This window comes from Fukomys damarensis, unplaced genomic scaffold, assembly GCF_012274545.1.
Source record: "Fukomys damarensis isolate Sample0158 unplaced genomic scaffold, DMR_v1.0_HiC HiC_scaffold_15, whole genome shotgun sequence".
Classification (NCBI taxonomy): Eukaryota; Metazoa; Chordata; class Mammalia; order Rodentia; family Bathyergidae; genus Fukomys; species Fukomys damarensis.
The window spans coordinates 35,077,815-35,093,639 of NW_022900927.1; positions in this window are offsets into that span (position 1 = coordinate 35,077,815).

The following is a 15,825-nucleotide window of genomic DNA, read 5'->3' on the forward strand; positions in this document are numbered from 1 at the left end:
AATGTTAGTGATGCATATTATAGATTGATCCAATTATAATTGACTCACTGTAGCTTGAATTAAAGCAACAGGGGGCATGTTTTTGTCTCTCATTCTTGTCTTAGCTCAGTGGCTTTAATTATACTGATCCTTGAGACATACCCAATATATAGCTTTTGAGTGGGTTTGGAATCTTTTGATGTACTTCTAATCTAATGCTTTTCTTCTGTACTATACTACTCAGAAAAGTGCATGTATAGCCCTGAGCTCTGAGGTCCTGGGGGAATACTGGTGGAGTCAGGAATACTCCTCACCTCTTGGCCAATGGTTCCTTTGTTGACTTTTCTTTGTTGTCTCATTTGGAGGGGTCTTGTGATTTTCACTGGACCTGTGGATAATGTTTAATGCTGTCTTTACCCAAAAGGGAAGAGATAAGCAAGGATTTTATCACCCATTTATTATGGCAGTAGTTTGGGGATACAGTGGAAATAACACCTCTGAGATCCTGGCCTCCCCACCAAGTTCTTCCCCTTTATGGCTGCGTAATGTTTGCTTTCTTTGTTTAGCTTGCTCAATACAGTGTGGTAGAGGACTGATATTATTTAAACTCATTTTCTAAACTGTTGCAGGAGTCATCAAAGCCTGACTTCTATAGCCTATAATTACTAGAATCTCTGAAAGCCAAGAGCTGCATTTTAGAGCCTATTTCTTTCTCCTTATTTGTGGATTCTTCCTTGTAGGTGCTCCTTTTTCCTTTATGTCCACCTATCATCATGTTAGTTCTCCATCAGCAAATCACTATTTCTTTTCTCTAAGAATTTATTATCACAAGGCCTGCCCATATCCCATTAGTAAGTACAAGCACATCCCAACAAGAAGCCCAATGGACCAGAGCAGTGTGGTTGCAATCAGGTTCCAGCCAGGGCCCCTCCCCAACTCCAACAGCTTGGAACCACAGGGCCCAGCCAAAGTACCACCTGGGAAAGAGTTGCACAGGCACACAAAGAATAGCCAGAGGCCTGCCCAAATGTCACTGGTAAATTTGTACAGACCTCAGCCAGAAGCCCATTCAGACACTGGGGTGCACAGCTCTGAGCCAAAGTCTCTCCCAGACAACAGGTATGTGGTTGGGGGGCAGGTCCCAGCAAGAGGCACATTCAGATACCATCCAAAGTGTGCACAGGCTCCAGCCAGAACCCTGCCCACACAACAAGGCAGCTCAGGGATCCAGACCACCATTCTGAACCCAGGAATTGGTGCAGGAGTGAGCAACAGAGAAAAGGCATCTCAGTGGCTTGCTAAAAATTGAAGACCACTGAGTGAGCAAAAATTTACCTTAATAAAAGTACAGCAGACTGTTCCTACTGAAATGAGAAGACACATAAACAAGTCTCAATACCAGGCTTCCAGATCACCTAAGGCAACCCCAAAGGGAAATGAGATGGAGCAATCTGATCCTAAACCACCTGGACACTCTGAATTGTCAATGAAAGAGGATCTGGAAAAAAATGAAATCAGAAATAATTTCTCAGATAACAACAGAGCTTGTGTCCATAATGAAAGACATGATTAATAAATCTAGAGCAGACACAGATAAAAAAATGTAGGAGCTGAGAGACACAATGGAAACCCAATGTAGGAAACAAATGAAATCCATAAAACAGATGGAAACAGATTTCCTGGAGATTAAAAACTCCATCAAAAGTTTATGCAGCGGAATGAGCAAGTGTGAGGACAGAATATCACACATAGAAGATAGGATTGCAATTAGTGACCAGGAAAAATTTTTCTTAAAAATAGTAAGGGACCATGAGAAATAAATCGAGCAGCTGCTAGGAGATGCAAAGAAAAATGTAAGACTGATCAGAGTAATGAAGAAACAGGAGAGAGTGCAAACAACATTAAAAAAAATTGCTAACAGAAGTAATGTCAGAAAAATTCCCAAGGGGGAAAAGCACTTCACATACAGATAAGTGTGACATACAGGACTTCAACTAGCTGTGATCAAAATAAATCCACACCTAGGTATAGAATAGTCGAGATTCCAGAAACTAAACAGAAGAACAAAATTCTGCAAGCAGTCAATAAAAGAAACAAATCACATACAAAGGGAAGCCCATCAGAATCACAGCAGACTTGTCAAGACAAAACTTCAGGGCAAGAAGAGCCTGGAGTGACATATTTCAAGCCCTAAAGTAAAACAACCTCCAATGCAGATTGATGTACCTTGCAAAACTATCTTTCAAATTTGATGGAAAAATAAGATACTTTCATTTCAAAGAGCACCTGAAGAACTTCATGAATACCAAACCAACACCCCCCAAATTTTAGACAATATCCTAGGAAAATACATTGAGGATCATAATCCCAGGATGCCCAGCAGAATGAATCCATCAGGCATGATAAGAAATTAAATGCAAAGGAGGAGAATCCAACAAAATGAAGTAATGACAAGGATAAGCCAATACGTATCAGTTACAACCATAAATGTGAAAGGTCTTAATGCACCAATCAAAAGAAATAGATTGGTAGCATGGGGTCAAGAAGCAAGACTCAACAATATGCTGCATACAAGAAAAACACTTAATTCAAAGATAAACTCATAGACTAAAAGTTAAAGTGTGGAAAACAATATTCCATATGACAGGAACATTCCAAAAAACAGGAGTAGCTATCCTCTTTGCAGATCAAATGGATTTCAAACCAACACTGATTAAGAGAGACAAAGAAAGACACTAAATTCTTGTAAAAGCCAAGAGGAAGATATGACAATCATAAATATATATGCTCCAAATACTAGTGTATAAAACACCAACAAACATGAAAAATCAAATAAGCACTAAGACAATAGTAGTGCAGCACCTCAATACCCCACTATCACAAATAGATCCACTAGACAGAAAATAAATGATACCATATAAAACTCAATCAAACTCTTAAGCAAATGAACTTAAACAGATGTTTACAGAGTGTTCCATCCCACAAAATCAGAATATACATTCTTTTCAGCTGCACACAGGTTGTTCTTCAAAATAGACCACATATTGCTCATAGAATGTGCTCATAGAAGTGCAAAGGAATTGAAGTTATCCCCAGTATATTATCAGATCATAGTGGGATGAAATTGGAGTTCAATAGCAAAAGTAACTGCAAGAATTCCATAAACACAGAGAAACTGAACAATACAATTCTGAATAACCAATGGGTCACAGAGGAAATTAAAGAAGAAATCAGACAGTTTCTACCATTAAATAAAAATTTCAACGTTTTGAAATCTATGGGACACAATGAAAGTAGTCTTATGAGGGAAATTCATAGCGGTGAATAATAATCATATTAGGAAACTAAAGTGAGCTCAGATAAACAACCTAATGCTAAACCTCAAGCTTCTACAAAAAGAAGGGCAAGACAAACCCAAAGCTTATAAAAGGAAGGAAATTAGAAAGATCAGGGCAGAAATAAATGTGATGGAGACTCAGAGAATGATACCAAAAAATCAATGAATTTGTTCTTTGAAAGAATAAACAAAATTGACAAACCCTTAGCCAAACTTATCAAAAGAAAAGACCCAAATCCATGCAATTAGAAATGAAAAGGGTGAAATTACAATGGATCCAGCAGAAATCTAATGATCATCAATACCTACTTTGAGAACCTATATGCCAATAAGGTGGGAAACACAGAAGAAAACGGACAGATTCCTAGATAAATGTGAATTACTAAAGTTGAATGAGGAAGACCTAGAAATTCTAAACAACCCAATATCAACCAGCAAAATTGAAAATGTAATAAAAATCTTACTAACTAAGAAAAGACCAGGTCCTGATGGCTTCACTGCTGAATTCTACAACACATTTAAAGAGGAACTATTGCCACTACTGTTTAAACTCCTTAATGACGTTGAAAGGAAACCAATACTCCCAAATTATTCCTGGAAGCAAGTATCGCCTTGATCTCAAAAGCAGAGAAAGACCCAACTGAAAAAATAAACTATAGGCCAACCTCACTAATGAACATAGATGCAAAAATCCTTAATAAGATACTGGAAAATAGAATGCAGAAGATCATACAGATGCAAAAATCCTTAATAAGATACTGGAAAATAGAATGCAGAAGATCATATACCCTGACAGAGTGGGATTTATCCCAGGGATGCAGGGATGGTTCAACATACATAAATAAATTAATGTAATACACTATATTAATAGAGCCAAGGACAAAAATGATATGATCACCTCAATAGATGCACAAAAAGCATTCGACAAAATCCAACACACATTCATGATAAAAACCCTACAAAAAGTTTGAAAAGACAGTTGCTACCACAACCTGATAAAAGCCATCTATGAAAAACCAACAGCCAGTATCATACTAAATTGTAAAAAATTGAAATCCTTCACACTAAAATCAGGAACAAGATAAAGATGTTCACTATCAACACTCTTGTTCAATATAGTTTTTGAAACATTAGCCGTAGCAGTTAGACAAGAGAAAGAAATAGAAGGAATAAAGATAGGAAACAAAGAAGTCAAATTGTCATTATTTGCAGGCATGATATTCTATAGAAGCCTCCAGGAACTCCATGAAAACAATCTTCTAGACTTCATAAGCAAATACAGTAAAGTAGCTGGATAAAAGGTAAACACACAAAAATCAATAGCTTTCCTGTACACAAACAACAGACTCACTGAAAGAGAAACTGGAGAAACAACTCCCTTCACAGTCACATCCAAAAAAATGAAATATCTAGGAGTCACCCTTAATGAAAGAAATCAAAGACCTCTACCCTGAAAACTATAGCACTCTGAAAAAAGAAGATATCAGTAAAAGGAAAGATTTCCCTTGCTCCTGGGTAGGAAAAACCAATCTAGTGAAAATGGGCATACTTCCAAAACTGCTATATAGATTCAATGCAATCCCAGTTGAAATCCCAGGAGCCTACTTCATGGACCTTGAGAAAACAATCCAAAAATTCATTGGGAACCAGAAGAGACCTAGCATTGCAACAAAGACAAGTGTAGGAGGCATCACAATTCCCAACTTGAAATTATACTACAAAGCTACTGTTATAAAAACAGCATGGTGCTGGCAAAGAAACAGACCCGAGGACCAGTGGAACAGATTAAAAGATGCAGAAACAAGGCCAGACACACTCAGCCACCTCATCTTTGACAAAGGAGTGCAATACCCTCACTGGAGAAAAGATAGCCTCTTTAATAAATGTGCTGGATAAATTGGGTTCCAACTTGCCAAAGATTAAAACTAGACCTATATCTCTCACCTTGTACTAAACTAAAATTGAAATGGATTAAAGATTGAAATATTAAAACAGAAACACTAAACCAGATGAAAGAAAAGTTAGGCAGAACTCTTGAAGACATTGGCATAGGAAAAGATTTCATGAGCAAAACCGCAGTTGCACATGAATTACCACAAAGAATCAACAAATGGGATCTCTTCTTGCTAAAAGTCTTCTGCATAGCAAGAGAAACCACCAATAGTGTAAAGAGACAAACCACAATGTGGGAAAAAAAATTTTACCAGTTGTTCCTCAGACAAAGGTCTACTATTTAGAATATATAAAGAACTTTTAAAAATGAGACCTCCCAAGTTTTGGATCCAATCCAAAAATGGACATCTGAAATGAACAGACATTTCTCAGACAAAGAAGTAGAAATAGCAAATAAACATATCAAAAAATGTTTAACATCACTGGTCATTTGAGAAATGCAAATGAAAACAACATTGAGATTTCACCTCACCCTAGAAAGAATGGTTGTTATCATGAAATCAACCAATAACAAATGCTGGCAGGGCTGTGGGGAAAGAGGAACCTTCTCCACTGTTGGTGGTAGACTAGTGCAACCACTGTGGAACTCAGTAAGGGGGATACCTCAGAGAACTAGTATTGCAAGCCCCATTTGATCCAGCTATTTCTCTGCTGGGTATCTTTCAAAAGAATTAAAAGTGGGCCGGGGATTTAGCTCAGCGGTTCAGTGGCCTGCCTTTCAAACGCAAGGACCCGAGTTCAATCCCCGGTACACACACACACACACACACACACACACACACACACACACACAGAATTAAAAGAATCAGTGACATAAAAATAAAAGAATCAGTGGTAACAGTGATAAATATTCATAGTGGCACAGTTTGCAATAGATAAACTTGAAATAGCCTAATTGCTCATCAACTAGAGAATGGATAAGGAAGATTTTTAAAAATATAAAACAGAGTACTATTGAGCCATAAAGAATGAGAAAATGGGTCTGCGATCACCCGGCGGCGTGCGCGCGAGCTCCCGGCCTGCGCGGGAGCTCCCGGCCTGTGCGACAACAGACCCAGGAAGGACCCAAGGACCCCAGAAGGGGTTTTTTTCAGCTGCCTGCCTGCCTGCCTGTCTGTGATCACCCGGCGGCGTGCGCGCGAGCTCCCGGCCTGCGTGGGAGCTCCCGGCCTGCGCGACAACAGACCCAGGAAGGAAGGTAGCCGCGCGGGCGCCCTTGAAACACCCACACGACACCCCCCCCGTTCTCAAAACTCCTGATCGGGCCAGTCCTTAGACCAACTCTGCAGAGGCATAGGTTCCCATGAAGGGTAGTTTTCTGAGCTCCGAACTTTGATCATCTTTAAAGAAAGGGCAGGGGAAACCTGTAATAGAACGGAGTGGAGTTCAACCCTGAGGGTAAGGAAACTAAAGTTAGGCTTTGTAGATTGTGTTCAGTCTCAGTCGTGAGGAACAGCCATTGGCTAGCTATAACCAGGGGATTGGGTTCCGCATATGACTGTGCATGTGGTATAATATGAGATCAGAGATAGCCTGAAAGAGGACCTTCAAATTCTTTTTCTTTCCCTCTCTCTTGTCTCTTTTTTCCTCTTTCCACCCTAAAATTTCTTTCTTTTTTCTGTCCTGTCTCTCCAACTCAGTCTCTTGCTCCACCATAGTGTCCCTCATCTCCCTTTTTATTCCAGTTCCTGAAGAACTCAGACTTCTTTTTTTATTTTTTGTTTTTAGGACGGGTTTCTCTTTATGTTCTTTTCTCCAGTCATTTTACCTCACTCATGGCTCTGTACCTTCAAGGGAAGGCAAGCGCCTGTTACTGTTAAGGGGATATATTCCTGTCCTTATTCCTGCACTCTCTCTATCCCCCCTGAACTTAATAGCTTTGTAAAGATAGTAAGGTAATTCTACAACCTCTGGATTCACTTCAAACCTGCTCTAATTCTTTCACTTATCTAATCCTCTTGTTCTAAGTCGAACCCCCCATCCTAAATGGTAAAGATGCCATATTGAAAAGAATATTCACTGCAAACATACTATGAGCTGCTTCTTGAAATTAATCTAATTCACATGAGTTAAAGGTGATACATTAATGACTACCATAAGTGGTCAGTTGGCAAGCTGTGCCTGATCCTATTGGGCTGCTGAATGTATCAATTGGGACAAAGAGTGGTGATTGATTTAAAGAGTTGTTTTCTCTGATATTATGAAAACGAGAATGTCTATGAGTCATTAGAAACTCAAAAGCTAAAACGCAACTATATTAGGAAGATTTAAGTAATACCCAGAAATTAAAGAAGGACAACCCAACAATAAAAATAAAAATGAGAAAACACTTAAGCAAGACACAAAAACAAATATCCAGTTCACCAATAGCAAATAGTAGGACAAATGAGGATGAAAAGTCTGATAGTGAACCAACAGGACTCCCTGGACCCATAGCACAGGAGGTAACAAAATTGATCAATCAGGCTCTAGAAAAATTCAAATCAGAAATAATTTCCCAGCTAGCCAGAGAGATGATGAGCAAAATAGAAGTCATGATTCGAGACTCTAGAGCAGAAACTGAGAAAAAAATAGATGAGCTCAAGACTGTGATAGAAGCCATGAAGACTCAGCATAAGAAAGACATGGAAACAATGAATGCCCAACAGAGGAAAGAAATGGAATCCATAAAACAGATTCAAACAGATATCCAGGAGATTAAAAACTCTATTGAAAGTGTACGAAACAGAATAAAAGATTGCGAAGATAGAATTTCAGATATAGAAGATAGGATAGCAGTCAGTGACCGTGAAAAAAGAGGTCTATTAAAAACAGTAAGGGATCATGAGAAATCAATCCAACAACTCCTAGACGATACAAAGAAAAATAACATAAGACTGATAGGAATTCATGAAAAAACAGGAGAAAACACAAATGATATAAAAAAGCTCTTCACAGAATTAATGACAGAAAACTTCCCAAACAGAAGGGAAGAATTAGACATACAGATAAGTGAGGCATATAGAACCCCAACTAGCCACGATCAAAAAAAATCTACACCTAGACATATAATAATCAAGATTCCAGAAATCCAACAGAAAAACAAAATACTACAAGCAGTAAGAGAAAAGAAACAAATCACATGCAAAGGGAAGCCCATTAGAATCACAGCAGACTTTTCAACACAAACCCTTAGGTCAAGGAGAGCCTGGAGTGAGGTATTCCAAGTCCTAAAAGAAAAGAATCTCCAACCTAGACTTTTGTATCCTGCAAAACTCTCTTTCAAAATAGATGGGGAAATAAAATACTTCCACGACAAAGAGCACCTGAGAAATTTCATGAACACCAAACCAGCACTGCAAGGAATTCTAAACAATATCCTAGAAAAGGACAACGAAATTCACAATAACATGAGGCCCAACAGACCAAATCAAATAGGCAAGGCAAGAAACTAAAAGGAGATGGGAGAAAAAGTAAAAAGAGTCAACAAATGGACAAAAACATGACAAGAATAAGTCAAAATATATCAGTTGTAACCATCAATGTTAATGGCCTCAATTCACCAATCAAGAGAAACAGATTGGCAGAATGGATTAAGAAGCAAAATCCAACAATATGTTGTATACAAGAAACACACCTAGTGCAAAAGGAAGTCCATAGACTGAAAGTGAAAGGATGGAAAACAATTCTCCATGCGTCAGGAGTCCAGAAAAAAGCAGGGGTAGCAATCTTATTCTCAGATAAAGTAAATTTCAAACCAAAACTCATTAAGAGAGACAAAGAAGGACACTACATCCTTGTAAAGGGAACAATTCAAGAGGAAGAGCTGACAATCATAAACATATATGCACCAAATATAAATGCCCCCAACTATATAAAACAAATATTAAGTAACATGAAAAACCAAATAAGCACTAATACAATTGTAGTGGGGGATTTAAATACCCCACTATCACAAATTGACAGATCTACTAGGCAGAAAATCAACAATGAAATAATAGAACTGAACCAAGCTTTGGAACACATGGACTTAATAGATGTTTATAGAGTATTCCACCCCCAAAAACCAGAATATACATTCTTTTCGGCTGCACATGGATCATTCTCCAAAATAGACCACATACTGGCTCACAAAACAGGTCTAAATAAATGCAAAAAAATTGAAGTCATCCCCTGTTTATTATCAGATCATAGTGCAATCAAACTAGACATCAATAGCACAAGAAACTATAGAAACTTCACAAGCACATGGAAACTGAACAACACTCTCCTAAACAATCAATGGATTACAGAGGAAATTAAAGAAGAAATTAGACAGTTTTTACAAATAAATGAGAATGCCAATACAACATACAGGAATCTTTGGGACACAATGAAAGCAGTTCTACGTGGAAAATTCATAACATTGAATGCCCACACTAGGAAAACAGAGCGGGCTCAAATAAACAACTTAACGATGAAACTTAGACTCCTAGAAAAACAAGAGCAAGAAAAACCCAAAGCTCGAACAAGAGAGGAAATTATAAAGATCCGAGCAGAAATCAATGCAATTGAAATTAAGAAAACGATACAAAAAATAAATGAAACAAAGAGCTGGTTTTTTGAAAGAATAAATAAAATTGACAAACCCTTAGCTAATCTTATCAAAAAAAGGAAAGAAAAGGCTCAGATCCATGCAATTAGGAATGAAAAAGGCGAAGTCACAACAGATCCGAAAGAAATCCAGAGGATCATGAACACCTACTTTGAGAACCTGTACTCTAATAAAATGGAAAACACAGAAGAAATGGACAGATTTCTAGATACTTATGAATTACCAAAGTTGAACGAAGAAGATAAAAACATTTTAAACACCCCAATCACAATCAGTGAAATTGAAAATGTAATTAAAAACTTACCAACAAAGAAAAGCCCAGGCCCTGATGGATTCACTGCTGAATTTTACAAGACATTTAGAGAAGAACTACTACCATTACTCTTCAAACTTTTCAATGAAATTGAAAGAGAAGCTATACTTCCAAATTCATTCCTGGAAGCAAGTATCACTCTGATTCCCAAACCAGAGAAAGATACAACCAAAAAGGAGAACTACAGACCAATCTCCTTAATGAATATAGATGCAAAAATCCTTAATAAGATACTAGCAAACAGAATACAGAGGATTATTAAGAAGATCATCCATCATGACCAAGTCGGATTTATTCCAGAGATGCAAGGGTGGTTCAACATACGAAAGTCAGTGAATGTAATACATTATATTAACAAAGTCAAGGACAAAAACCATATGATCCTCTCAATAGATGCAGAAAAAGCATTTGATAAAATTCAACACCCATTCATGATAAAAACCCTGCAAAAAATTGGAATAGATGGTCTATACCTCAATTTAATAAAGGCTATTTATGAAAAACCATCAGCCAACATCATATTGAATGGCCAAAAACTGAAAACCTTCATGTTAAAATCAGGAACAAGACAAGGATGCCCACTATCGCCACTTCTCTTCAATATAGTTCTGGAAACATTAGCCACAGCAATTAGACAAGAGAAAGAAATTAAAGCAATAAAGATAGGAAAGGAAGAAGTTAAACTATCATTATTTGCTGATGATATGATACTCTACATTGAAGATCCAAAAAACTCCACCAAAAAACTTCTAGACTTAATTGACAGATTCAGTAAAGTATCTGGATACAAGGTGAATACCCAAAAATCAATAGCCTTTCTATACACAAATAACAGACAGACAGAAAGAGAAATAAGGGAAAAAATTCCTTTTACAATAGCATCCAAAAAAATGAAGTATCTAGGAATCAATCTAACAAAAGAAACAAAAGATCTCTACACTGAAAACTACAGCACTCTGAAAAAAGAAATCGAAGAGGATATAAAAAAATGGAAAGATATCCCCTGCTCCTGGGTAGGAAGAATCAACATAGTGAAAATGGCCATACTACCGAAACTGCTATATACATTCAATGCAATGCCAATTGAAATTCCAACACTATATTTCACAGAACTAGAAAAAAGAATCCAAAAATTCATTTGGAACCACAAGAGACCTAGAATAGCAAAAGCCATTATAGGCAACAGTCACATGGCACCAGGTGTAACAATTCCCAATTTGAAACTATACTACAAAGCCACTGTGATAAAATCAGCATGGTACTGGCAAAGAAATAGGCCTGAGGATCAATGGAACAGACTGGAAGACACAAAAACAAATGCAGATGTACTCAGCTACCTCATCTTCGACAAAGGAGCTCACCATCCTCAGTGGAGGAAAGATAGCCTCTTTAATAAATGGTGTTGGAAAAACTGGATATCAACCTGTCACAGATTAAAATTAGACCCTTATCTTTCGCCATGCACTAAATTAAAATCCAAATGGATTAAAGATCTAAATATTAAAACAGAAACATTAAACTTGCTGGAAAGTAAGTTAGGCAGAACTCTGGAAGACATTGGTATAGGAAAAGACTTTATGAACAAATCCTCAGTAGCACGGGAACTAGCAGAAAGAATCAACAACTGGGATCTCATCTTACTAAAAAGCTTCTGTACTTCAAAAGAAACCATTAGCAGAACTAAGAGACAATCTACAATGTGGGAAAAAATTTTTACCAGCTGTACCTCAGACAAAGGACTATTATCAAGGATATATAAAGAACTCAAAACAATCAGTCCCCCCAAATATAAAGACCCGATCCAAAAATGGGCATCCGAAATGAACAGACATTTCTCATACAAAGAAGTGAAAGCAGCAAGAAAATATATGAAAAAATGTTCCACATCACTGGTCATTCGAGAGATGCAGATGAAAACAACACTGAGATTCCACCTCACCCCACAAAGAATGGCTGCTATCAAGAAATCACACAATAACAAATGTTGGCGGGGTTGTGGGGAGAAAGGAACCCTCCTCCATTGTTGGTGGGAGTGCAGACTAGTGCAACCACTATGGAAATCAATATGGAGATACCTCAAAGAGCTTGGACTGGAGGTTCCATTTGACCCAGCCATCCCTCTGTTGGGTATCTTTCCAAGAGAACTAAAAGAATCATATCACAGAGAAGTATGTGCACCCATGTTTATAGCGGCACAGTTTGTAATAGCTAAATCTTGGAAACAACCTATTTGCCCATCCGTTGGAAACTGGATAAAGAAGTTGTGGTTTTTCTATAAAATGGAATATTACTCAGCCATAAAGAGCGAGAGAATAGATTCATTCATAGGAAAATGGATACATATTGAAGATATACTCCTAAGTGAAATAAATAAGTCCCACATGTGTAAATACCAAATAGTTTCCCTGGTGTGAATATTCTGCAACAATGCATAAGATTCTAATAAGATTACTGACATTTAGAAATGGGAGGAAAGGAGCTAAAGGTGTAGGGAAGGTGTGATACGTAGGGGAAGAACAAAAAGGGAAAAGAAAAAAATGTGAGAGAATGAAAAGATGAAAATAAAGTGTTTGTAGATGGGGAGGGGAGGAGGGGTGAAGGGAGGGCAGAGGTAAGGGGAAAAAAATGAGAATCAAGACTTGCCATGTAAAGGTACATGATCCCAACAATGAATGTAACTGTACTGTATCCCTAAATGTACCAATAAACTCAATAAAAAAAAAAAAAAAGAATGAGAAAATGACATTTACAGCTAAACAGATGCACATTGAGGCAGTACTCTTAAGTGAAATAAATAGGACACACATGTGTAAATACTGAATAATTTCTTTGGTGGGAGAAACTGAAAGTGTAAATGAGGATCAAAATATAGAATAGATAATGTGAAATAGGAAGAAAAGGTGCAAAGGGGGAGGGGGAGGGGAAAAGAAAGAAGGGAATGGAATTAATGTGAGAAAATGAAAAAATGGAAACAAAGCGTTTGTAAATAGAGAGGGGTGGAGGAGTTGAAGGGAGGGCAGGGGAATGGGGAAAAATAAGAATCAAGATATATTATGTAAATGTACAACTCTCCATGATGAATGTCATCTATTTGTATACCTAAAATGTACCAATAAATTAATTAGAAATAATTTATTGTCACCCCAAGCCTTATCTAGTAGTATATTCCTGAGTCCTAGAGGAAATGGATGGTATATAATTTAGATAAAATAATAATCTATCACTTTAGTGCAAAATATTGGAAGGGGATTGCAGAAGTAAAGAAAGTCTTGTCTGTCCCCTGAAGCCTCACTGAGATGAACCCACAGTGGACAAATTAATTGGAGAAAATATATACTTTTAATGACTCAGGCTTATACACAAAGTTGGTGACACCAGGGGCCAGATAACTGAAGCTTAAATAGTGTCTCAAACCACACAGAGGAAGAGATTTGAATGAGAAGTGCTTGTGGTATCCTGGAGGGAGGCAATGGAAAGCAAAGGGAGTGGGGAGGGAAGGAATAAGTGGGAGCACCCAGTTTGTCTTACCTAGAACAAGTCTCACGTAATCTGTCTGAGCTGTCAGAAGAACAGCTAAGTCTGCCCGAGTGTGGAGATCACCTCTAGTTTCTTCTCTGGTGATTATCTTTCCTAGTTGATGAGATTCCTAGGGAGACAGTTCTCTTGTTTTAGAGTATTCCTCTGTGTCCTAAGCGAACTCCAGAGAGAAATTCCCTCTTTGAATTTGGTAAAATGTTCAAAGGGACTTGGATTCTAAAATAACTTCTAAGGCCTCTTATCATGTGAAAGCTTCAATGTTTGGGGTATCAATATTTATTGACCCTCATAAACATTCACACTGGGGATAATGGACAAATTTGCTCATTAGCATGAATCAGATAAAGTGGAAAGGAGTGATTACAGCATGTATGTGAGCCTGAAAAGCTGAATTGAGAGCCGGAAGCCCAACAATGGATTTAGTGTAAGCCATGGAGCTCAGTCTACCTTTTCTCCACCCTATGAAAGACTAGGAAGTAGTCAAAACACAGGTTCTAGAATATACTATCCACATGTAAAATAAGCTTCTGATATTTGCTAGCTGTGTGACCTAGAGCAAGATTAATTATTTTTTTTGTTTCAGTTTTTTTTTTTTCATCTGTAGAATGGAGATAATAACCTCTTCTTTATTTGGTTGGAGAGGGTTAAATGAAATAATTCAAGGAAGCAGAACATGGCAAAATAGCTCCTAACATTTATTAAATGCTGTGTTCTAAGGCTCAAAAATATTAACATTACTATCTCTCTCTATGTAGCAGGTTATATTATTGTGTTTCTTTCCAAAGAGATCTGACTGATGGGAATCTACTATGCAGCTGCTCAAACTCAATGCAGAGTGGCAATGAGCCAGAGGGCTTGTTAATACAGCACAGATTGCTGGTTTCCATCACAAGAGTCTCAGATTCAGTAGCAATAGGATATTCTGATTTGACAGTTGCCTTTCTAGCAAGGTGATGCTGCTGCTGCTGGCCTGGGAAGCAGACTGTGAGATACACTGTCATAGAGATGAGGAGGTCACATTTAATAACACAGTGATATATGCGCACCCAGTTTATAGCGGCACAGTTTGTAACAGCTAAAACTTGGAAACAGCCCATTTGCCCATCTGTTGGAAACTGGGTAAAGAAGATGCGTTTTTTCTATAAAATGAAATACTACTCAGCCATAAAAATGAAAAATTAGAGTCATTCATAGGAAAATGGATACATATTGAGGATATACTCTTAAGTGAAATAAATAAGTCACACATGTGTAAATACAAAATAGTTTCTCTGGTGTGAAAAACTATAATAGTACACAAGATCCTAATGAGATAATTAATAATGTGAAATAAGAAGAAAAGGACTAAAGGTGTAGGGAAAGTGGGAAGGGTAGGGAAAGGGAATAAGGGAAAGAAAAAATATGAGAAAATGAAAATGAAAAAATGGAAATAAAGTGTTTGTAAATGGGGAGGGGAGGAGGGGGTAAAGGGAGGGCAGGGGTAAGGTGGAAAAATGAGAACCAAGACCTGTCATGTAAAGGTACAGGATCCCAGTAATGAATGTAACTGTATTGTATACCTAGATTGTACCAATAAACTCAATAAAAAGAAAAAAATCACATCTGAAAAGGTTCTCACCTCTAAAAAAAAACCCAAAAAACCAAAAACAAACAAACAAAAAAAACAAAGTCAGAGGGATCCAGAAAGAAACTAAACTTTGGCACTGAATGGTTTTCTGCAAATGAATTTTGTCGATTTAAGCTTCAGTTTCCTTTTCTCCAAACACTGATATAAAATAAAGGTTGTGTGAAGAGTTAATTTAGGTGATCTCTATAGAACATTTACCACCCATTTCATGCATCGGATGCAATAGCTGTCTCTCTCTCTCTCATTCTTACTCTGCCCAATTTTTGATAGCTCCTTCATCTTTTCTGTGGCTCTGCTTCCTTATCTGTAAATTGGAGGTATTTACTAAACTGTATTAATAACATGTGAAGGCACTCAGTAAGACTATAGCTTTAAGTGCTTTTCAAAATTTGTGAAAGATACTGCTTACATGTTTAATGACCATTCCAGAAATTGAACACAATCTTCTTCTTTAGCATTTTGTTTTTATTTAAAAATACAATTAATATTATATAGTAATATAATAT